Source organism: Sarcophilus harrisii, chromosome 1, assembly GCF_902635505.1.
Source record: "Sarcophilus harrisii chromosome 1, mSarHar1.11, whole genome shotgun sequence".
Classification (NCBI taxonomy): domain Eukaryota; kingdom Metazoa; phylum Chordata; class Mammalia; order Dasyuromorphia; family Dasyuridae; genus Sarcophilus; species Sarcophilus harrisii.
This window is the reverse complement of record NC_045426.1, coordinates 225,755,063-225,780,246: the sequence shown is the minus strand read 5'-3', so window position 1 is coordinate 225,780,246 and position 25,184 is coordinate 225,755,063. Positions and strand designations below refer to the sequence as shown.

The 25,184-nt window shown below is 33.4% G+C and overlaps 1 protein-coding gene across 1 annotated transcript in view; it reads right to left on the bottom strand.

The window, feature by feature from the left end:
* The window catches only part of FAM240A (family with sequence similarity 240 member A), a 45,618-nt gene extending 23,889 nt beyond the window's left edge, over positions 1-21,729 (bottom strand). The window contains exon 1 of the mRNA XM_012542651.2: positions 21,372-21,729. The gene's annotated coding sequence lies outside the window, so the exon portion shown is untranslated. The remainder of the gene's footprint in view (positions 1-21,371) is intronic.
* Between the last annotated feature and the right edge of the window lie 3,455 nt (positions 21,730-25,184).

The window sequence follows — 25,184 nt, the reverse complement described above, 5'->3', positions numbered from 1 at the left end:
GGTGTTCTGCTGGGCACATGGCAATTTTTTTCTTTTCCTGCCTTTCTTTTTCTATTTTGTTTTTTCTTATTTTATATTTTAAGTTTTAAATAATAAAGTCAAAAACGAATGTTAGAAATTTTTTTCACAAATACAATTGAGTAAAAATAAAATATTATTTGAAAAATAAAATTAAAATAAAGTAGAGCAAGAACTAGGCTTAAAGTCTACAGACTCCTTATTGGAAAGTATTTCAGTATTTGTAAATCAGACCTCCTTGACTAGATGCTAAGCTTGTTGAGAGCATGTGTCATAGCTTATATTTCTTTTTTACTTCATATAGTGTTAAATTAGTGGTAAGGGCAGAGTTAGTATTAAATAGGAGTTTTGACTAATTAGAAAATAATAAACTTTATAATAAATATTAACATTTATATAACACATTACATACATTGTCCTATTTGACTCAAATATCTACCAGTCTACAGCTATCTTTTGTATATGGCACTAGACCACTGCCCTAGAACACTATATAAGTTGCTACTCATGCCCTCTAATACAGGAAGCATTTACTTTAAATAATTTTAATTTTTACCTCTATTTTGCAACAAAGATGGCTAAAGTAATTATATCTTTCTCTGTTGCCCCTGGTTATCATTGAATATCATTGGTCTTTTTTCTTATGGGAGACAAGTTCTAGAAATCATTTTCTTAAAATCAGATTTTAGCCCAGCATCTCTCTTGTTCTCTCCAAGGATTTTCAGGGAAAACTTTTTTTGGGGGGAGGTTTTTCACTTGTATTTTAAGATGTGGATTAGAGACTACCTTATGGAACAAAATTGGAGATTGGTTTATGGAATCACTTCATAGAATAGTACACTTCATGTGTACTACTGAGATTCTTCCTTGGCCACTTCCCACAAGACAAGTACTACTCTTCTTCCTATGTTCCATTTGGACAGGGGTTATCATTATTATCACCATCTTCATCACTGCTCACATTTATATAGCACTTTAAATTTTGCAAAGTACTACAGATAGATACATATACACACACATATATAGTTTCATTAAATTCTTACAACAGTTTTATGAGTTTGGTATTATTATTATTTTTCCCATTTTATCAATAGGAGACTAAAGCTGAAGGAATTTCAGTGGCCTGCCAGGTCACACAGCTCATCAAAAAAGATTAGTAAAAATTTCCTATTCTGAAGATTTTAAAAGAAGAGACAGATTCTCTTATTCTCTTCTGAATGTGTAAGTTGAGATTTGGATGGGTCTTCTTTGGACTTTATGTGAATGGAAGCAAAAAAACCTTCATTCTCTTCTTCTTTTTCTTTCCCTCCCAACTATGACAACAGCTTATACATGATAGGTTTATAGACTGTATTTCAAGACCATAAATTTCTCTTCTGCTCTGTATTTCTTTTCTTAGACATAGACAATCCACCATTAATCCTGAGAGATGGAGTACTGAAGGATGATGGCTACCTCCACTCCAGAAGTTCTTGGTTAATTTAGGCTGTCCTTTAGGCCTGTCCTTTTAGCTAATGCTTCTTAGAGGAAAAGGTAATCATGAATTAGGCAATAAACCTACACCATGCCTTAGCTTACCAGGAGCTATGGACCTTGAGTGAATTGTTCAGTCAAGGCAAATATAAAATGACCATTTAAAAATATTATAGTTTCATACTGTGAGCATACAGGAATTATAGGTTACTTATTCATGCTTTAAGTATTTATATCATGTTTTAAATATTTAATGCACAATATATTTAAATATTCAATACATACTTGTGAGTCTTTTTGTTGGAAGAATTTGTGTGGTGCAAACACATATTTATATGTTTACTGGAAAAATTAATAGCTGTCCTACCTTTTCTATTATGTACATGAAATACCCATGATAAACTCCTTGGAGAGGTCCTAGATAAAGGCCAAATTAAAGCTTCATTTAAGGGATCATCTGTAGATAATTTGGGTTAGGGATATAATGAGCCAGAAATAATAAGGTAAAAGCTTTATCCCTCATTTTAGAGGACAGGCTCTTCTAGGACTGATCCTAGTCTATGTGACTCTAAAGATGAGAACCCTTAGTGGGAGAGGGCACCTTAGTCCCTTGGGCCAGTGAGTTTGTTAACCAGGCCAAAAGAGAAAAATTGACAAATGTCATGCATGGACAGTATAATATTATTTTTATAATAGAAAATATCTTCTTTTCCTTACTGCATTAAATTTAACTATCTAGGAAGCTGACTTTTCAAAATCTTGAACAAATTCTTCATAATCCCCAGATCCCCTTATATAAAATAAAGCTCCAGTTGCTATTTCTATCCAATATTTCTATCCCACTGAGTGTATTTTCTAAACAAACTAGATGCATGGGAGTACAAATGAACAATTGGATTATTTTTTACCAGTGAAGCATAATGTACCTCAAAAACCCAGGAGGCATGAAATAGGCAGCATTGATCTAAATGTGGTAAATTCAGGAAGATTTGTTACAGTGGGAGGAAGGGATAATTTGTAGTATTGTTGATGAATGTAAATATTCTTGGCTCACTTTGTGTGAAGCAAAAAACTTGACAGCAAAGATTATGAAGAATTCTAGCAGGTGCTGATGCAGTTTGAACAGACTAGATAGACCCTTTACTCAGAGGGTATGGGGACCAGATAGATAGAAATGATTAGAATGACTGATGAGTCCATAAGTCCAGTTCCTGACACCAGAGGAATTTTGCCAGCTCTTATTCATGTTTTTTGTAATCAAAAGGCATCTGGGGTCTGCTTAACCTAGACGGATGCTCTATCTTCCTTTTCCCTCCTGAGTATAAAATTACCGGGGCCATTTCAATCCAACTTGGGAAGAATTTGTTTCCTAAAACTGCCATATGAAATGCCTCTCCTCTTAGATCCTATGATCACAGGATCATAGAATCACTGATTTAGAGTTAGAAGGTCATATAATCACCTTATTTTCACAGATGAGGAAATTGAGGCTCAATGAACTTCAGTGACTTGTTCAAAATCAAACAGATATTATGTGACAATCTAGATTTGAACTGAGATTCACTTATTCCAAAGCAGATTTTCATTCTACTATACTATGGAAAACTTGAGTTTTTCTTACCTTATATTCATGCATATTTCCTGTACACATATGTCATTACTGGCTATAGACACAGTAATTAGCAATAGAATAATAATAATTCCTACTAAATAATAATAATTCCAACTAATCAAAGGAAACTTTAAGACTCCATTTTGAGCTCTCTTCTCTTCTCCTATATTATTCATTTGTTCATATTATTCACTAGCTCCTATGATTTCATTTTTTTCATCTCTATCAATAACTCTCAGATCTACTTATTCAACCCTAATTTCTCTACTGAACTTTTCTCTTTCATCTTAAATTTCCTATTAGATAGTAGATATCTTGAACTGGACATCTTTAGATATCTTAAACTCAATATGTTAAAAAAAATGAACTTATGATCTTTCTTTCTAAACCCTCCCCTCGTTTTAACTTCTCCATTACTGTCAAGTATATCACTATCCTCCTAGTTATCCAGTCTCACACATTAAGCATTATCTTCAACTTCTGACTTTCTTTTATCCCCATCCTGCCACACATATTCAATATGTTGCCAGGGTCTATCAATTTTACCTTCGTTAACATTTCTCTTATATGTCCCTTTCCATCCTGTGCTTTTGCCATCATTCTAGTACAGGCTTCATCGTCTCATTTCTGGACTATTGAAATAGCCTTTTGATTGGTTTATCTACCAAAATTTTTTTCCTGTTCCAGTCCATCTTCTCAACAGCCAATATGATCTTCCTAAAGTATAGATCTGGCCATGTTGCCTCCCTACTCAATAAACTCCAGTATCTCCCTACTGCCTCCAGGATAAAATGCAAAATCCTCTGGAATTTAAAGTCTTTCCTAATCTAACTCCTTCCTACTTTTCTAGTCTTCTAATTCACACTCTTCTACATATTCTGTGATCTGTGAACTTGATGTTCTTAGCAGAAGATTGTCCATCTCTTCATTCTATTTTCATTAGCTGTGCTATATACCTACCTACCTACAAGACAGTAGACCCTTGTCTTGTCTCAGTTTTCTAAGATTTCCTTCAAGTTTCAGTTAAAATCCCATCTTTTGAAAGAAACATTTCCCAGTCATCCCTTAATCTTAGTGCTTTCTCTTTAAGACTAACCTCAATTTTTCCTATATGTAACTTGTTTACAATTCCTTATATGATACCTATCTCATTAGATTATGAATAGTTTGATAGCAGGAATTAATTTTTTTAACCTTTCTTGTAAACTTATTTTAGCACATTTTGTTGTAGTTCAGTCATTTAGTGATATCTGTTCTTTGTGATTTCATGGAGCACAGCAAAACAGGCCTTTCTATCTTCCAGTATCTCTTGAAGTCTTCCTAAGTTCAAGTTCATTGTTTTCATCTATCCCTTTCATTCTCTTCTGTCCCTTTTTTCATTTTGCCTTCAATTTTCTAACATCAGGGTCTTTCTCAATGAGTCTTTTCATTATGTAACCAAAGTATTTAAGTTCAACTTCAGTACTTGACCTTCCAGAGAATAATTTCTTTAAGTATTGACTTATCTGGCCTCCTTTCTGTCCAAGGAACTCTCAAAAGTCTTTTCAAATAGCACAAATCAAAAGCATCAATTCTGTGATACTCAGCTTTCCATGTAGTCCAACTATCACAGCCATACATTGCTACTAGAAGAACCATAAGTTTTACTATATGGACTTTATTTAATCCACAATGTAATGTCTGTACTTTTTAGTGCTATCAATATTTGCCATAGCTCGCCTTCCAAAGAGTAAGCATCTTTTAATTTCTTCACTGCAGTCACCATCTGCAACAATCTATGAGCCTAAAATATAAAATCTAACAGTTTCCATGTCTTCTGCTATTTTCCAGGAAGTGATGGGACCAGTTGCTCAGATCTTAGTTTTTTTTAATGTTAAGCTTCAAATTAGCTTTTACACCCTCCTCTTTCACCCTTCGTAATTCTTTTTCATTTTCTCATCAGAGTGGTATCATCTGCATATCTAATACTGTTGATATTTCTTCTTGCAACCTTGATTCTGGCTTTTGATTTATCCATTTGGATATTTCACATGATGTATTCTACATGTAAGTAAAATCAGTGACAATATACAGCCATATCATACTCCTTCTCTTAAACCAATAAGTTTTCCCATGTTTGATTCTAACTGTTGCATCTTGGACTGCATGCTGGTTGCTCAGGAGACATATCTTAGGTTCTTGTTTATTAACTACAATGATTATATGTATCACTTATATTTAGTTCCTTCCTATATATAAATACTAAATGAGATACATACCAATATACTTAGAATATTACCTAATTTTATTCAAACTATAGGGATTTAAAAATTTTATGACTATCAAATGTATTTAATAGTAGAGTTGAATATCACTCTGCATTCAAATTCTGTTTTTTCCCCCAGAAAACTATTCTAAATAATATTTTTTCCATTTGCAAAGAAATCTAGTGGGAAATAGGATATATTCTCTTAAATTTATTTTGTGAATATGATGATGCCTTTTTCCTTGAATTGTCCTTAGTGAATGAAGCAGTAGTCTGGTTGGTTTAGTAAAAGATAACTAAGCATGAGAAGAGAAAAGGAGTGTTGAAGATGTTAGTCTTGGTATTTTTTTCAAATTTAGAAGGAAAATAATAATAACTGCAGTATGCATTTAATATGATTATTATAAGAATAAATTAAGAGAATGTCAACAAATTGCTTTTAAGAGAGGTAGTATGCTATGGTGATTAGAAGTGAGTGCACAGTACTTTAAGCATGTAAAATATTTCCTGTCAGGAATCAGCACATGCAGAAACTTGATGAGCCTGCTTGTCAGAAATGTATAATGGAAGAAATTTTCCCATTCTTTGCTTCAGAGAATGTGAAGATATCTTGACCATACCCTGGTGACTTGTGGCATGGTCACAAAAAGTTTTTAATACACTCCTCACTCAACACTGAGTATGCATGCATATAAAACACTTGGGTAAACTAAAGCTCTTTTTCCTTCCCTGTTGTCCAGTGAGGAAAGAGCTGCTAAGGGCTTCCAAGTGACCCAGTCATTCACTCAGACTGGCTATTCATTCAAATTGCTGATGATCTTCTGACTCATATTTATTCTTTCCTGATGTTATTTGTATAAATATTGGTGATGGACCATATCACATCATTTTTGAAATCCCACCATTAAAGTCCATAGTACATAGTACATACAATAACCTTAGTAGTTAAGCCTGTCGAGGACTAAATTATGAGGAAAAACCTATTTGACTCAGCACAGAAGAAAATCCACTGGGTATGTGGGGTATCATACAAGCAAGGGAGGAACTTACATGTCCATTTACTTTGATGTATCCAGAATTGAACTTATTGGGGGGTAATGGATGATTGTCTACTCTCCAAAGAGACTAGGGGTACTTTGGTTTTTACTATACTTTTTCAATGAATATTCCTTTGTACAAGCTAACTGAAATTCATTGGTTAATAAATATTGAGAAGAGATCCACTGATAAATTAAAATTGAAAAAATATTAACTGGCAATTGATATAGGAGAGAATAAACTGGATAAAGTGTCATGAGCAATAACATTAAAAATAAAAAAAAATAGGCTACCTTATCTCTGAGGGCATTTGTTACTTAAAAATGAGATGATTAGATTAGATGATCTCCATGGAGCCTTCCAGCTCTAACATTAAATGATTTAACCAATAAATGCTCATTGAATTAAATTATTAATCATCGAAGGTTAGAGCTTGAAGGGACTTTGAAGATCATTTAATACAGCCTTCTTTGTTTAGAAAATTGAGGCAATCAGATGTAAGGTGCTCCTAAAGCTACCTAGCAAATTTGTGGGAGAACTGGGTCCAGAATTGAGATATCCTGTCACTGTACTCTTTCCATTGGATCATATACGCCTCCCTAAAAGGAGATATCAATAGAACAAAAAATAAAGAGAAAAAAATAAAGGTGAACAATGGAGAATAAAAAATAAACAATTTTCAAAATTCATTTGCTACTGTATTGAGATAAGGAGGCCAGACACTTCTGACCATGTTGCCAAGATGTTGTGAACTTGATTTCTGCTCTGTAAGAGATAGGGATCTCCTCCTGATGCTACTTGAATTCCATTTCTCTGTGCCTGACCTTAGAGATCAGAATTCAGAAATGTGAATGGAAGACTCTTGAACCAAGGCTTCCTAAGGAGTCATTGGGTAGGTTCCCTATATCTTTAAGAAATCTCTAAGGGAGAGAAGGATTTCAGAGATCCATGACCCTCAATGGAGACAGAATATTTCTTAGTGGCAAAAAAAGACTCCTTTGCCCTTGTTATTTTCCCCTCAGCCATTACTGCCCTTTTGTCCCCATCCTCTCTTTTATAGAAGAGAATATAAGGTTTAGAAATCAGGGACCTGGGTTCAAATCTCAGCTGTGCCACTTACTATCCATGATTTCAAACTTATTTATCTTTTCTGGGCTTCGAGTTCCTCATCTATAAAATGAGATGGTTTACTATATGTCTTCTAAAGTCCCTTTATCTCTAAATAGTGTGTGTGTGTGTGTGTGTGTGTGTGTGTGTGTGTGTGTGATTTCTTTAGCAAAACTCACTCCATAGTAATGAATGGAGGAAAAAGAAGAAAAGTGAGGGGGCGGAGAACAAAGAGACACAGAAAGAGAAACAGAGAGATTCAAAGAGTGAGAGAGGGAAAAGGAGAGAGGAGAAGGGAAGGAGGAAGGGAGAGAGAGGGAAAGAGAGTGGGAGAGTGGGGAAGACAGAAAGAGAGGGGGGGGGAGACAGAGAGAGAGAGAGAGAGAGAGAGATGGAAGGAGGGAGAGAAGGAGGGAGGGAGAGAACATCAACAGCACAAAGAGCTTATTTTGAACATCTGCTGGGAACATACTATTGTCTCTATAAATAAGAAAGTGCAAATGCACTTATGACCAGTCTTACACTGGTAAATGTTTAACTACTAGCTCTTCAGAAGGAAAAAGTATATACTTTTAAGTTTCATCTGTTATTTACATTTTATCTGCATTATTTACACTTTCTTAAAGTTAGATAAAAACAAAATAAATCAAACACTGCTTTCTAGGTTATTGAGTTCTAAGTTATGAATGTTTACAAAATTTTAACATTGGGCTTTTGACAGTCATCTAACTCCAGTATACCCTTGCTTGTGAGCCTTCTACCAAGCTGGAAAAACTTGAGAAATGGTAAGAAGCTAACAAGTCATATTTTCAAAATTGCTGTTTTGCATTCCCACATATTTTGAACATCAAAAAATTCTTCTGTTTTCAATACATGTTGCTGTTTCAGTCATTATTCATCTCTTTATGACTCCATGTGGGTTTTTCTTGGCAAAAATACTGGAGTGGTGGGCCATTTCCTTCTTCAGCCCATTTTACCAATGAGGAAAATGAGGCAAATGGAAGTAAATGACATGCTCAGGGTCACACTGCTATTAAGTGTCTGAGACCAGATTTGAAATCTGACTCCAGGCACAGTGTTGTAACCACTGTGCACCTCATTGTCCATAGGTCAAGTTACATGTGTTTCGATGAAAGAGCAAAACCTCCTATGGAACACAAAGGGGATAAAATTTTCCAGGGTTGGCTAAGGTTTACAAATGCCTCATCCATGCTTTGCCTTTTTACCCATTTCATTAAAGTAGATGTGACCTTGTGGACCCAGTGTGGATTACTCTATACCCTCTACTAGCTGTTTCTATTATAGCAAACACTTATGTGACTGTCAGTACTCTTTAGAAAAAAAAAAAGCTCATGCTGGTAAAAACAACTATTTTCCTAATCAATCAACTTCAAGTGACAGAAATTGATTTATCTCACAGCAGCTTTAAAAAGTCCCTGGATTTGTATAAAAACCCATCTTTTCTTTCCTGTGGTTTTGTGGAAAACTAGAATAGTCCCAATTCTATCTCTGCTGAGATGTTTCACTTATTATTACCATCATATATAGCCCAGCTAACACACGCTTTCTTAATTGCATTTCCTCAATCCCCTAAAACTAATTGTTTCATTCTGAAGGCCTGCAAATAAGAACAGACACTTATTTTATAGATTTAGAGCTTGAGAAGATGCTAAGGGTTTCTTGGTCTGATCTCCCCCTTTACAGTTGAGGAAACTGAAGTCCAGAGGTTAAGTGACTTGTCCAAGAGGACAAAAGAAGCAAATGAAAGAGCCAAGTTTTAAATCAAGATCTTCCTGACTCCAAATCTATCTCCTGCCTCTCTACTATGATACAGAACCCTCAGATTCTTTGCTTAGTTTGATGCCAATTGTTTTTGGGTCCAAAGATAAAATGGTACCAATGAAGAAATTGTAATTTCTGAATATAATTATTCAACCATTTTAAGAAATGAGGAATATGAGGAATTCAGAGAAACAAGGGAAGCTATTTATGGAATTATGCATAATGAAACAAATAGAACCAAGAGGACAATATGCAAAATGATTGCAATAGTTCCAATAAAAAGAACACTAAAGTGAAGTCAAACATAAGGTCATTTTAAAAGACCAAGGGCACACAAAGAAGAGTTGAAGACACATTTCCCCAGCACCTGGAACAGATTAAGTGTTTATTAATTAAGTGGTACAAAAGTGGGGAGTATGGATGCAGAATATTGTATAAACTGTCAGATGAGCTCATTGCATTGGAGTTTCCTTAAATATGTGTCTATATATATATATATATATATATATATATATAGACACATATATTTGTTATTTAGATTCTTTTCTTTGGGTGGATGAGTGGCATCCAGAAATACCCATGTCGTAGGAGCAAAAGACATCAATAAAACGTATTTTTAAATGATTGACAGCTAGTGAATGACTTAGATGAAATCTTTTTCAATCACAGCTCTATATGGCCACAGTAGTTTGAGCAGGTAATGGATTATCATTCCAGGCCCTGAGATTTATGGGCAGATTCCTTAGAATTCTTTTCATACTTCTAGTAAACATTACTGGCTGCTAACTATATAACTTGCAAACATCCAAAATTCACCTTGACCTTTTAGGGGCTTCTGGAAATAAAAGTTCCTCTCTCTTTATTTACTCTTTCTCTGCTAATACCCATAATTTCCTGTGGATGAAAAAAAATTGGGACATTAAAATATAGCATGTAAAGAATAGCCATCTTTTTCTGATAATTAAGGTACTTGAAGTGAAGTACTGTATAGCAGGTAAAAAAGACTACTCTGCTTAGAATTTCCACTCCACCTCATTGTGATTGGATTTTGTCTCTATAGCCCAGTGTGTAAAGTCAATACAGGGGTTACTGTAGAGCTCAGAGTTAATAAGATTTCTTTGTACTTAGGCATCCCCTTTCTATGAGAAAGCTCAAAAGGATTTTTCATCCATTATCTGAGAGAAAGGATAGGAAGGTGGCAAATATTATCATATAGGACTACTAATAAATCTTTCTGTTTTTCTCTCCTGTTCCTAACTCTAGGATAACTTTCTGAAAAACTTTCCTAGAAATGATTACCTTTTCTTTGAAGTTCTTCAGAGAAAACTCTCCCTGAGCCAGAGATTGAGTCCCTTGAAGAAGGTGGGGATGTTTGGTGACTTCATGGTCCTTTGCCATCGATAAACTCCTATCTTTAAATGATCATGAAGAGAAGGAAACTTATCTGACCATCAGTTTTTTCCATGACTCTTAGTTTACTATAGGAAATTAAGGCTACCAAGATCTTATGCTTTGTCCTGAGATTAACAGGATAGTCATTTGAAACTTTGTTTCTCTCTATACATATATGTATATGGGTGTTTGTAAAAGTGGCAACTAGGTGGTTCCATAGTGCACAGAGTGCTGGGTCGAAGCACTCATCTTCCTAAATTCAAATCTGATCTCAGACATTTACTAGCTGTGTGACCTAGTCAAGTCACTTGTCCCTGTTTGGCTCAGTTTCCTTACATAAAATAAGCTGGAGAAGGAAATGGCAAACACTCTAAAAATCTTTGCCAATAAAAGCCCAAAAGGGGTCATGAAGAGTTGGATATAACTCAAACAATTAAAACAACAAGATTTGTGTGTGTATATGTGTATATATATATATATAAATACATGTAATATATACACATATAAATTATATATTATACATATATACATGTGTATATATGTTATACACACATGCATGTCTATGTGTGTATATGTATATACATGTAAATGTGCATTTTTGCATATGTATATACATATACATATGATGATGTAATAGAATGTTGGCTATGGAGTCAGCAATCCCCGAGTTCAAATGTGGCCTTATACACATAATAGCTGTATGACCTTGGTCAAGTCACATAACTCCTTTCTGCCTCAGTTTCTTCATCTTTAAATCTAGGATAACACTGGCACCCACTTTCCAGGGTTGTTGTGGGGATAAAACGAAATAATATATGTAAAATACATTTCAAAGCATAGGACACTATATGAATACATCTATGTGAATTATATAAACATCATCATCATCATTCTCACATTGCCCCAAATATTACAAATTACGTACAGACATCTGAACTTCAGCCCAGTCACCCAAAGTCATAATCAAACTTTGAAAACATTTACAAGTCTATTGACTTAGAATTTCCCACCACTGAAAATGTTTTCAGACAGATACTAAAATAGTGATGGGGAAAATATTTTCTTTTTCTTTCTGTATTTTGGTGGCACCACTTTATACTTGTTTAAAAATCTGTTTCATTCTATTTAAATGTGTCTTACAAGAAGATAAGGTGTATTATATAGGTCCAATGTGTATGTGATGGTTGCTTAGGGCATAGGAAAACTTTAATGTTTTAAATTTTATTATTGCTTTGCAACTAGCAATAACAAAAGCTCTAGTTTCAAAAAGACAGACACAATATGGTAGGGAAACTTGAGACTGAGGAAAATTGCTCAGAGGAGGGCTCAGAGTTTTGCTCACACACGCTGTTTCTTTTTTGCTTTGTGTGTGATATGAAGTTAAAGAGAGAATAACTTATAGGTTAAAGGACTTGGATAAGACTGATCCAGAATACAGAAGGCTAAAGTAAGGCAACCTTTCTTCAATAGCTCTAAGTAGAAGAAATAGATTAATTTGTGATGATGATTGATGGGGAAAAGGATGATTAGAAATTCTGATGCTAAATTAGCCATATTAAGCAAAGAAGTGACTTGAGCCTTTGTACAAGAATTAAACTCTATTTGGAAATGTGAGTTAGTTACAGCCAAGCCAGTATGAAAGACTAAATTAAGTTGAGTAAAGCTATTGAGTAAATATATGTAATGCACCTAGAACTTTGAAGTTATTTTCTTTAACTCTCCCTTTAAAGTGTTTATTATTTATTTCTTTAAATTTAGTAATATGCTAATATAAGTTAATGCCTCTGCTTAGATGTTTTAAACCTCCCATATTTCCTCTTACCTTAGTAGCCTTTTCTCATTTCATCCTACATCTAGTCCACTGAAATGGTAAGGATGGAGAAAAAAATCCCTAGATTATTTTATTTCTTTTCTCTTCCATATTCTTCTTCCTTCCCTCTCTCCCTCTCCAATATACATATATCTGTCACTCCTTATGCCCAGAACTGGTCTTTCTTGAAGAATTCTTTGTCTGGCTAAGTGTGCTTTTAACCTCAGAACCTACAAACCTAGGATATCCCGTATTGTCTGTTTTCTTCTTTAAAACATGAATCTTTTGTTATTCCTCCGGGTTATGAACTAACATTATCATTCTTGTTTTTCTGTAAGAGTTCTAATTTTTTAAAACATAATTGAGTAATAAAAGCAACACATGTTCATTTCCATCTCTCAGTTAATCATAACCACAGGAAGCCTGACTGTTTGGAACACAAGGCCATAACCTAAACATCACAATTCATTCACCTGGTGGCAGCATTTCCTAATCATAGATAAAATACTTGGGAGAAAACAAAATCCTCCAAATCCAGACTTATGATGGCAGATGTTACACCTACCGTAATGTTCAATAGGTATTCTATCCATAATCAAATTTCCGTAAATAGTTATGTGAGTAATCATGCATTGAAAATAAAATGGTTTGTGGTTTAAAAAATACTACATCAGAGAGATAACTTTCTTAAATCTAAATGCTGGTTTCTTCTTTTAAATTTTTAATTTTTTTCTTTCTGTTCCATTTAACAAGTGAAAATCTTGACATGAATAGTTCTTTTGTAAAAAATAAAAACTTCTATAGATTAGATTATAGTCTAGTCATTTACAGTCATATGGTCCCTGGATTAGATCCTTGCATACAGTAGTATATGTGTGGCTATCCTTCTAGATTCCTATCTTGCTGCTACTTTGTCATTTTCACATCCCTTCTTTCTTCTATTGCTCCCTTATTTCTTGGCTGTCCCTTTTCTTCTTACCTCCTCCCCAGAAATAATATTCTATATTCAGACCCTAAAGTACCAGAGATGTTAGCTATTTTAATTGTTGCCATAATATATGGCAAGAAAATTTCCAAATATAATTTACCAAGAATAAAGAATGTTAATATGCTAGTTAATATGCTAATGATAAGAGATGTTTACTACTCAATTAATATAAGACTACAAATGTTAAAAGACTGTTTTATATGCTCTATAACAATGATTCTCAAACTTTTTGATCTCAGGATACTTTTGTAAATTTAAAAATCATAGAAGATGCTCTTCCCTGCCTAAGAACTTTTGTTTATGTTAGTTATACCTATCAATACAGTTATCCCTTCTCCATAATGACTTTCCCCAGCATGATTTTAATATATCACAAGTTGACATAAAGAATTAAATGGGAATTTTTGGAGTTTTGCAGAATCTGTAGAAAAATATGCAAAAGCTGCAAATGACACAGAAACATCTTAGAAACTTTGAAATTCATAAAATATATGTAGAGTATTGCATCTTTTAATACCAGACTTATTCTCTGGTATGAAGAGAAGACCAAGAAAATAATAAAGATTTTCCAAATCATAGAAGTGCTGTGCCTCTAACTCTCACAATGTGGAACAGATAACTGTAATTAAAATTACTTAGTTTTATTATGAAAATAATTTTGACCTCAAGATGAAGGGATCTCCAGACATCCCCAGAACATACTTTGAAATTATATGTCACTGAAACACCACCAATGTCACCTATCTCGATGTTGAAATGTTTAATAACATTTGTTGACTTATTGACTTAAATTTTTTTTTTTCAGTGATCTCACTGATCTAGGAAATTCCCAGTATAGGAATATCTTTCATTGGTATAGCTTGACAACTCATCTATAACATGTAGTCATGGAATTACCTAAGGACACTAAGCTAAACAACTTTCCTAGTATCAAATAGCTAATTTATATTCTTTCTGCATCATTTTAAGCTGATCTTCATATTTCTGAATATTGAATAAATTAATGATTTTATACATTTGTACACATATGTATAAACACATACACAACATAACTTTATATGCATATTGGGGCAGTTAGGTGGTACAGTAGATAAAGTTCCAGTCCAGGAATAATCTTCCTAAGTTCACACATGGCCTCACTAGTAAATGTGTGACCCTCGGTAAGTCACTTAGCCCTATTTTGCTCAATTTTGTCTTCCATAAAATGAGTTGTAGAAACAAATGATAAATAACTCCTGCATTTTTGTCATGAAAACTCCAAATTAGGTCACGGAGAGTAGAACATAAATAAAATGACTGAACTACAAATATATGTATATGTATGTATACATATATATATATATATATATATACAGAGATATAAATATACTTATTACACAGGATAGGGATAGGATTTTGATTTATGATTTCATTAAGAGCTATAAGAAGATCCTCTTATAGCTAATATAGCAAACCCTCTCTCCCAATGCAGATCAACATTTCAAAATTGAGTTAAATAAATATTTGATGATTAATGAGTCTTTATGAAGCAAGCTGGTCCAGGGACCAGTAAACATATGATAAATCCTAGTGTTTATAGGAAAGAGATAGTGAAAAGATTTTTGCCTCTGAATTTAGATGATCTAGGTTCAAAACTCAAGTCTGCCATTTTGTAGGTAGTAATCTATTACTGAGGTCCTGAGTATCATTGAGACTTTTTCAGGAGGGGGGGGTCTATGTGTGTCAAACTTATTTTCATAATAATACAAAGACACTTTAATTTTCAATATGGTATCAATTGAGATGACTGACATAAATAAAATATATTTTTTTTTGGTGGGGGAGGGAGTTGTTCAGTGTATCTGACTCCTGGAGATTCTATGGACCATCTTTAGCACATAGCTATAAATGGTACTGGTTTGCCATTTCTTTCTTCAGGAGATTAAGGTAAACAGAGGTTAAATAAGTGGCCAGAGTCACACAACTAATAAAGTGTCTGAGGCCAAATTTGAACTCAGGTCTTCTTGGCTCTAGACCAGTGCTGTGTCAGGTTTTTTTAAAGTTTTAAAAATGTAAAGGGATTCTGAAATAAAAATAAAAAAAACTTGATTACTTCTGATGTATGGGATCTTGAGGTTGTCAGATTGTTTTAAACTTCAGTCTACTTATCTATAAAATAAAGGAGATTCACTTAGATAATTAAGTTTTCTTCCTACTCTAACATTCTTGTCAATTGAAAAGGAATGTGATTCTTTATAAAACATCACAGATGCATGTGATAGCTTACTCTTAAAATGCAAATAAAGGTTTACTTTGCCCTGTCTCCACATATGGCATTTTCACCTTATCAGACTATATTTTCTATTCAATGTGATGATTACTACCATAATACTTACTGGGAGTTTGCAGATAGAATGCACACTGAACATAATGTATTCCTTTTTCTCTGCACCTGTGCCCTTGATCCTATTCCATTCTGTCTCCTCTGGGAATTTGCCCCATCAATCACCCCCTTTGTCTCTTGCATGTTCAGTCGCTCCTTCTTCCTTATATACTTCTCCCTGCATGTAAACATGACTAGATCTTCCCTAGCCTAAGTTTCCCTTGATATTTCTGCCTTCTTGAGCTACCATCCCATCTTTTGTTTTCCTTTCTCTGCAAAATTTATAGAATTGATAGTCTTCTTACTAATCACTTCTATTTCCGAATTAATTGCATGAATGGGAGATGCTGGCACAGGACCGCCTAGCATGGTGTGCCCTCATCAGACAAGGTATTGTGCTCTTTGAGCAAAGCATAATAGAAGTGGCTCAGAAGAAACATGAGATGCACAAAGTTAGAGAAGCCAACCCAAATGTTCATAGGGACTATTTGTGCCTAACTTGTGGTAAGCATTTTGAGTTCTTATTGGTCTGATCAGCCACCTTTGGACACAGTGTAACTTGATTCTAACAGAGTGATGTCATTTTGACTCTCTAAGAAGGAAGGACAGCAGTCAAATTTTCATACACTCTCCCTTACTCTTTAATGTCTTGCAATTTGATGATACACATGTACATTTCTCTCTCTCCTTCCCTTCCTCCATCTCTCTCCTTCCCTCCTTTTCTCTCTGTCTCTGTCTCTCTGTCTGTCTGTCTCTCTTTCTCTTTTCCTTCCTCCCTCTTTCTCTCTCATAAAAGAGAGTAGAGGAATTTTTAGCTGATATATTAGAAATATAAAGCAAAGACTGACCAATAACCTTTTTGCCTCCCATGATATAAAAGTGAACTCTTGAAGCTTATGAAAACTCCAAGGCAATTTGCTTAGCTCAGGCTCTAGCTACTAGGGACCTAATGGGAACTAAAGGAGCAAATAACAAATGGTATATACATTTATCTCTAGCCTTGGAAAACATTGAAACTTATAGGCCAGTTGGGAACACACACCTTTACTTTCTTTGCTACTCTTGCACAATTAATTCTATTACTATTTGATTGAAAGTTTAGAACTCATAAGAATCTACCTAATTCAATCATCTTATTTTTCAGATAAGGACTCTGGTCCAATTGACTTATCCAAGATTACCCAGGTTGTAAGTAGAAAAAATAGGAACCTAGGTTCTCTGACAAGCTACAGAGCCAGTTCTATTTCCCATTTATTTCTATTTCTATTTCCCATTTATGAATCCTGTTTGAGCTGTTGACAGAGAATGTGCCAGATAGGAACTTGAGTCATATATGAGTAATTTTGATTATCTAAAATATATTGAACCTTGAAAAGTCAGGGGTTATAGAGGTATTTTGAGCACCTCTCTAGCCTATAGCTCTAAATGATGTCCATTTCCTATGGGCTAATTTCCCACTAAAAATGTTCAAATTCCTAAGTTTAGCCTTCCAGATCCTTTATAAACTAGCCTCAGTTTATCTCATATTATAGTACTTCCTTCATATATTCTTCATAGATATTGGTCTGATTTTTCTTACACAACATATGAAATGTGGAAATGTGTTTAAAAATATTATACATGTATAACCTATATCAAATTGCTTGCTGTCTTTGGGAGGGAGGAAGTAAGAGACAAAAATGAATTTGGAACACAAATATTGAAAACAATCTTTATCTTGTGTTTTGAAAAATAAAATATTATCAAGAAAAAATATCAGGAACTATTTCATTTTTAAAAAATTCTTAGATCAACCATCTCCTTTTATACAATTCTGGGCACAGAATAAAAATTTAATAATTATTTGTTGAATTAAAATCATTATTTTTTTATTTGTATTGTGTCATCTGGAATTAGATTATAACTTCCTTGAAGTCAAGAAGCTTATTTTTCTTCATTTTAATATTATTCTCCATGATTTAGCCAACAACTTATGCATAGCTTAGTATGTTTTATATATATATATAATACATATATATATTTTTAAACTAAAAAAATTATAGAAGACAGCATGCTAAAGAAGAAATTTTCCTGTATTGCAACTTAAAAAAAAAGATTCTGAAAACAACATGATATAGTAGAAAGAATAGTGGATTTGTAGTGGAGAATTTGAGCTTAAATCTCATCTTTGACTGTTATGTGACATTAGGCCCATTTCTTACTGGATGTAGTTAAAAATAGTGTTTTGTCGACCCTAAAGTACTATGCTTTTTATCCTTTGAGAAAGAGCACTAGATTAGAAATCAGACCTGGATACTCCAAGCAGCTTTGTGATCTTGGTCTTCTGATTCCTTATTTCTATGATCCTTTCTAGGATAAAAATGTGTGTGGGTGGGGGGGAAGAAAATGACAAGATATAATGGCTCCTGCATCTTTCATGATCTTGTAAAAAGAAAGCTATAATGCCATTAAAAGAAATATCCTCTTTTCTCTTCGTTAAATTAGATTTTTAATAAAAGCCAGAGTCATTCTAAATTGAGACTGTTCAGTCAATAGCTCCAATTCACAGTGCATTTAACAACTCTTTTACTTCACATTGAATCATATAGATCTGGCCTTAGGTGGAATTTTTTTCAGTGTATAGAGCACAGTTTTATTAGGCATTCCCTTCTCAATTGATTGGTATGATCTATTATTAATAATAATAGTAATAAAAAGAAGTGTGTTTGTTGGGCATGGGGAAGTTGCTTAGCTTTCATTGAAAACTAAAACATAACGTATTCATTGATCATCTAGAGATTTCTCTTTATATATAATAACTCCTCTATGGAAACAATCTGAAAACATGCTAAAGGAGCACATAGTTCCTAAAAGCTCCATTTTGTATTTTGAAAGACAGCATTTCTATTATACCTAATTCCTGGCTACTCCCTTCCCGAGTATAGTTTTATTAATGCTGATACTTTTATTATGTAATGTAATGAAACTGCCTTTCTCAGCTTTCCTTTCACTCATGATTGTCCCCCCCCCTTTTTTTTTTACAGATCACATTTACTGTTTTTCATTTCTCCTATTTCTTAGTGCTTTAAACATTTGTGCCCTTCATTTCATTACCCATATTTTAATAACATAGTTGGAAAGCTAAATTGTATATGCACATAGTTTTAAAATTTTCTTTATTTGAATTCATTTAAAAATTTTAAAATGAAAATTCATTTTTAGTTTATGGTAGTCTATGCCTCCTATTTTTTTCAAGTGTTATTATACATTATGAAGTATTTTTAATTCTTTTTTTGGTCAAAACTTTTTTTAATTAAGAAAAAAAGCATTGTCATGTACACAGCAAAACATGAGAGAATTCAAAATATAAAGCAACAAATTTCCATTTCAAGAAAATCTATATAACAAATGCTACACATAGTGTTCAAAGATGTGCATCTTTTCTTTGCTCCTTTGTAGGTTTTCATTGATTCTTTGCTGGGCACTTTTTATTTTATTTTGCCTCCCTCACCCCCCTCTTCAGCCCCCTTCCTAAGAAGGCTACAATTAAGTGGGACACATACACATATTTATGTATGTATATATTCACATATGTATACACATATACACACATATACTTAGATATCTATAATCATACATATATATGTACATGCACACATGTATATTCATATATATCAATTTAAGCTATTTCTCTGAAGATGGAAATATCATCCTTCATCGGTCCAAGTCATTCCATATTTTTCTAAATCTACCAGTTCATCATTTCTTATACCACAACACTATTCTAACCTTAACTATCTAGTTATTTTAAATAGTCTAAAACATATTAATATGATTGACATAGTGTAGTTTTCCTATTTTCTCTTTTGACTAAATCTATTTTATCTTTAACTTGGTCTGAGATCAGGATTGCTACTCTCGTTTTTTTTAACCTAATAAATTCTACTCTTGATCTTTATTTTATGTTTGTGTATATATTCTTTTTCGTTTCTTTCCTGACTCCTCTACAGAGAGAAGCACTTTTAATTCTTAAAGAAATGTTTTCCACTTATAAATCACCCTTTGACTTTCAATAAAATATTCTTATTTACTTTATCTTAAAAGATTCCCTTATTTCTTCAGGCTTCGATTCATTCTTTCAAGCCCATATGTTGATTCTAAAATAATTCTGTGTTTCTGTTCTTTTTTTTTTTTCCACTTACAAAAATAGGATAATAATGGTGACCTTATCTTGCAGAAGTGTGAAAGGAAAAGTATCTCATAATGGGAAAGCATTTTGGAAAAACAGAATGTTGTTGCTAGGTGATAAATGGAAAGTCCTATCATACCTGCATACCCCTTCAGTCATATGCTCTAGCCATTGGACTTTACTGCTCTGAGATTAGTCCTGCCACCACTATCAATTTGGAAAAGTCATGGTTTCAAAGACAATTCTAAAACAATTTCTTAGAAAATTCTTGGTATGTTCATCGAGTATACTAATGTTTAAAGAATATAATTTAGCATATCAGTTTCAAATTTATAGCAATAGAATAAAGCTAATACCTAATGCTAAGGTTAATTTTAAATAAAAATAAGAGATCATTTCTGAACCAAACTTCCCAAGTGTGAAAAGTTTAATTCATAAGGAAAAATGCAAACACAAAATTGAAGATGGACAGATCTTTTTCTGTCTCTTTCTTTCTTTTAATGATTTGATTTATATTATTATATTTATTAACATAATTATGTTATTAATTTTATATTGCATAAATTACTTTATTTTATAAATTAATTATGTTATAAATTGATTATCTATTGACTCATTTATTATTATATAATGTGCTTTTTGAAGATTAAATATCTCAAAGGCAATAAGTGGTTTAAAGTATGTTAAAATTTCACATCTATATTATTTTACAATTTATAAAATTCTAGGTATTATTGAAAAGAGTAATTAAAAATCCTTTTCTTCAAAATCATGAACTTAAAATTGAAAAATTATCTTTTGCAATATGTATTTTGATTCTTATCAAACCCATAACAATTAAATATTAATTTAAATCATTTTCAAACTTCTAAAACTGATTAGATTTCAAAACAAAATAAACTCTTCTACTAATTATATTACCCCCGAACAGTTCATTTTACTATTCACTTTGATAGTGAACTGTCTCTCCAGATATTTTAAAAGAGTCCAAGATAAATATAAAATAATGAGAAAATTCTCGATATCTATTTTTGAACTCTAGTGATGAACATTCTCTGAATTATCTAATTCAGACTTGGTCTGCACTGTGCTATTTCTCAATCAACAAGAAACATTTTTTTCTTCATTAATTGTATTAAATCTCATCACTGCTAAATTCATGCTGATGCTGTTTTTAACTGGATTTATATGCATCACTGAAGCACAGAAATTAGAACTTGAAAAGATACATTAACACATCTTATTCGATGTTAAGTTGGTACATGATATTTAGCATGAAGGGGGTGGGGGTGAGAGAAGACAAATAGTGGATAGAAGGTATAGCCATTTTTCTTACTTCAAAACACAAATGTATTACACTCTAAAACCTGACATACCTTTCTGTGGAATTTTTCCAAGAAGTTACGCCTTCTCTTGTTGCGGAGTTGAACAAATGCTACCCAACTGCGGCTCTCGCTTCTTCTGTATTGAGGGACTTGTGAGGTCCCTTAGGAGTGATGGTGAAACCTCATCATTTCATCCCTTTATATTTGGAGCAGAGGAGCTACATAAATCCTTCAGTGGAACAAGGCTCCTTGAGCCAAATTGGTAGCTCGATTAGAGTAGGCTCACTCTAGAACATTGTATCCCGTCTTCCCTCTGGGTGAGGGATGCTTGCTGTGACTAAATCCCATCCACAGCTCCCACCAGCTCACCTCAGCATGCAAACTTCTGTTTTGGCAGGTGTGCCAAGTGCCATGACTTGGCAAGACCTGAGAATTATTATTGAAGTTACCCATCAGATTATCCCTTTCAAGTGTGCTGTGTGGCTCCCGGCAAAGCTCTACTCCACCCCTTCAGAGGGCAAGGGAGATTAGAATGGGGTGACAAAGCACACTTTGGGCTTGCCATACAGAATGATTTAGAGAAGTATGTGGTCCTGCCGAGCTGCTAATCTCAGGACATGGTGGGATTATAATATAGTATCATCACTGTGGTTCCCAGAAATTCAAGCAGGAATAATCCTCTCAGGGGGTGTTTTCGGATAACTTGAATCAGCATGTAGTGGCTAGAATGCTGGTCTTAGATTAAGGAAGGTCTGGTTCAAATCCTGCCTTACTATGTCTAGCTGAACAAACTATAGTTTGCCAAAGTAATTTGGCAATGCTGCTAACAGATATGCATAATAAAAACAGGAATAAGGACTGGGAGGCTTGCCTCCCGGGTTTACTTTTTTGTTAGGGAGCAAATAGAGGGACAATGGGAGTATTTAATTTGAAATTAGATAATTATCTATATCAAAATCTCCTCAGGGGAGCAGAAAAATAAAGTATTTCTAACCTGGGGGGGGGGTCCCACCTGTTGTCATCTGAGCATGGTCACTATGAATTAAATCTGTAAATATATCTCTAACAGGGAAATATTCTAGTGAATATGATTTAGGACAGTAGTGTCAGAGTTAAATAGAAAGCAATCTCTAAAAGCCACATATTACCTTGGAAAACCAGAAATTAACATTATCTACATTATACTTTTGTTTATTTTGCTAAACATTTCTCAATTATATTTTAATCTGGTTCAGACCACAGTGAGTTTTGTCCTAGTAGACTAAAGCTGAGATAGCTTGATTGGTATTCCCCATATATTAAACCTTCATGAAGGATCCCTAAATGTACTTACTGTTTTTGTTCATAACGTATACATTTATGGGAAAATTTATCCTAGATTTATGGAGAGAATGTTCCATTGTGAATATTCTTACAAAGGGCTTTTCCTTTTATAATCTGAGAGGCAGGACTGAGTAAGGTCAATCTGATAACTCTCAGGTTCATGATTAGAATGAAATGGGAAACCCATAGATAGGTGATGATGATGGAAAGGGAAACAAAGATAGAAATGAAAAAAAAGAGAGATACAGAGACACAAATAGAGATAACATTTTTACAATAATATAGTAGATCCGACAAATATTTGTGCTGTGTTGATCACAGTTTGGATGGTTGGTCAGAAGACTAAGGGGGAGTTAGTCTCTCTTTGTGCCATATTTTTTCTCCCTAGGAAACTGTCAATGGTTAGAGCATTAGTTCTCCCAGATCTAGTTTCAATACTTTTTAGGCAAAACTAGCCAAATCTGCATGGAGTTGGGTCTTAGTTTGTTGTTCATATTACAACTGTGAATTATATTCTCTGGCTAATTCAATGTATCAGGGAGGCTCATGATTTGTTATTGAGTGAACATGAACTGACAAGGAAGGAAATAAGTATTTATATAGCATCTACTATGCCCCAAGCCTTAGAGAGCTAAGCACTTTTTACAAATATCTTATTTGTTGCTTACATAAACCTATGAGGTCGATTGCTATTAATAATTCCTATTTTATAGTTCAGAAAACTGAGACAGAGGTATTTTGTGACTTGCTGAAGATCATTTAGTTAATAAATTTGTGAGATAAATATGAATTCAGGTCTTCTTGATTCCAGGCTCAGCACTCTGTCCATGATGCCACCTTGATGCCTTGAAGTAGGAATAGCTATGCATGTGACAGAGGTATGTCCCAGATGATTTATAGATATAAATATAAATATATGCTCACATATTTTTATAAATGCATATGTATATTATAAACAAATATTTGTTTTATGTTACATACATATTTTATATATCACAGAAAAATATGGTACATATTTCATATATATTATATGCTTCATATAAAACACTTGTTTTACAAACTGTAAGTTTCTATATAAATATTAGTTTTTATTATCAAAGTGAGGAGTCTTGTGATTCAAGGTGATTTTAATTCTATTACCAACCAGCATGTTTTGTCCTTGGGCTGAACATCTGCCATATTAATTCATTAGATAAGAACTATAGGACAAAGTACTGGTTTTCATTAAATCTGTCTATGGTACTAGCATATGTGTATTTCACTTAGGAATCTGCATATTTTATTGTATTTTAGAGAAGCAACATGACATTTATCCTTTATCCCCCAGTAACAGAACCTTGGTGTTAATCAGGAAGACCTGGATTCAAAGGTTCCCTTTGATATATTCTGGTCACACGCAACTCTCTAAAACTATAAATTATACTTGAGTTACCAATCTGCATTGGTAGAAGTAATTTCCATACTGGAAGTTAGTTTCCCACACTAATAAAATCAATAAAATAATACTGCACTTAAAAAAAGTAAAAAAAAATTCAATCTTCCACCATTGTTGATGTCAGATTTCAATTGATATTTTGTGAACTTTGATTTTGACTTTTAACTAAACCATTTTTCCTCAGGCATAAAATCTCAGGACTAGCTTTCTGTCATAAAGAGAGAGAAAGAGAAATAATTATTCTGAAGAAATTTCTCAAAGCACCACCTGAAAAGGGAAACTTTTTTTTTGTGTGTGTGAGAAAACATAGCATTAAAATGTCACCAAGAGACGTTGGAAATCAGAGAAACACATCCCAAAATAGAAATATCCACTTTATTCTTCATGTTTATGCTCATGAATGTTACATACATGTTTAAGAAAGATAATAAAGACAATAATGTTTTCTTTCTTTCTTTTTTTTTTTTTTTTGCCCCTTCAGGAAAACATGTCTGAATTTGAAATTTAGCAAATTCCAGAGTATTCTGAGAGTGATTTTTTCTTCTTTTTTGTAGGGAGGAGGGATGTTACTGATACTCATAAAGTAATGAAAGCTATTTTGGTTACATGAGATTCTTTAGACTTATTGAAACCATTAGCAAGTCTCCAAGAAGAAGCTTATCATAATACCACTAATGTGTTGCTACTCTATTTTGACTCACAACTGCTCAGTAAACACCTACTTAATGCTCTAACATGTAATTCAGTATAACTCATAATTTGTTCCACTTCAAAGAGTAAGTATTTAAGTTTTTTTTTTCTTTTCCCTGTCTGATTTTCTTTAACTTCCACTATTTGGTTTTCCTCATTTTAATACAGCATTTATATTTTCCTTCATAGAAAGAATCTCATCATGGTCCTCATTACATTTACAAAATCAGAATGAATCTTTCCATTTGAAATAAGAACAGACAATAAAAACAGGTAATGAGTTAAAAACAGTTAATGAGTTACTTCAGAATAATAAGCCCTACAATTCCAGTGACTTTATGATGGAGGGTGCTATCTGCATCCAGAGAGGGAACTATGGAGATTGAATGTGGATCAGAGCATAGTATTTTCATCTT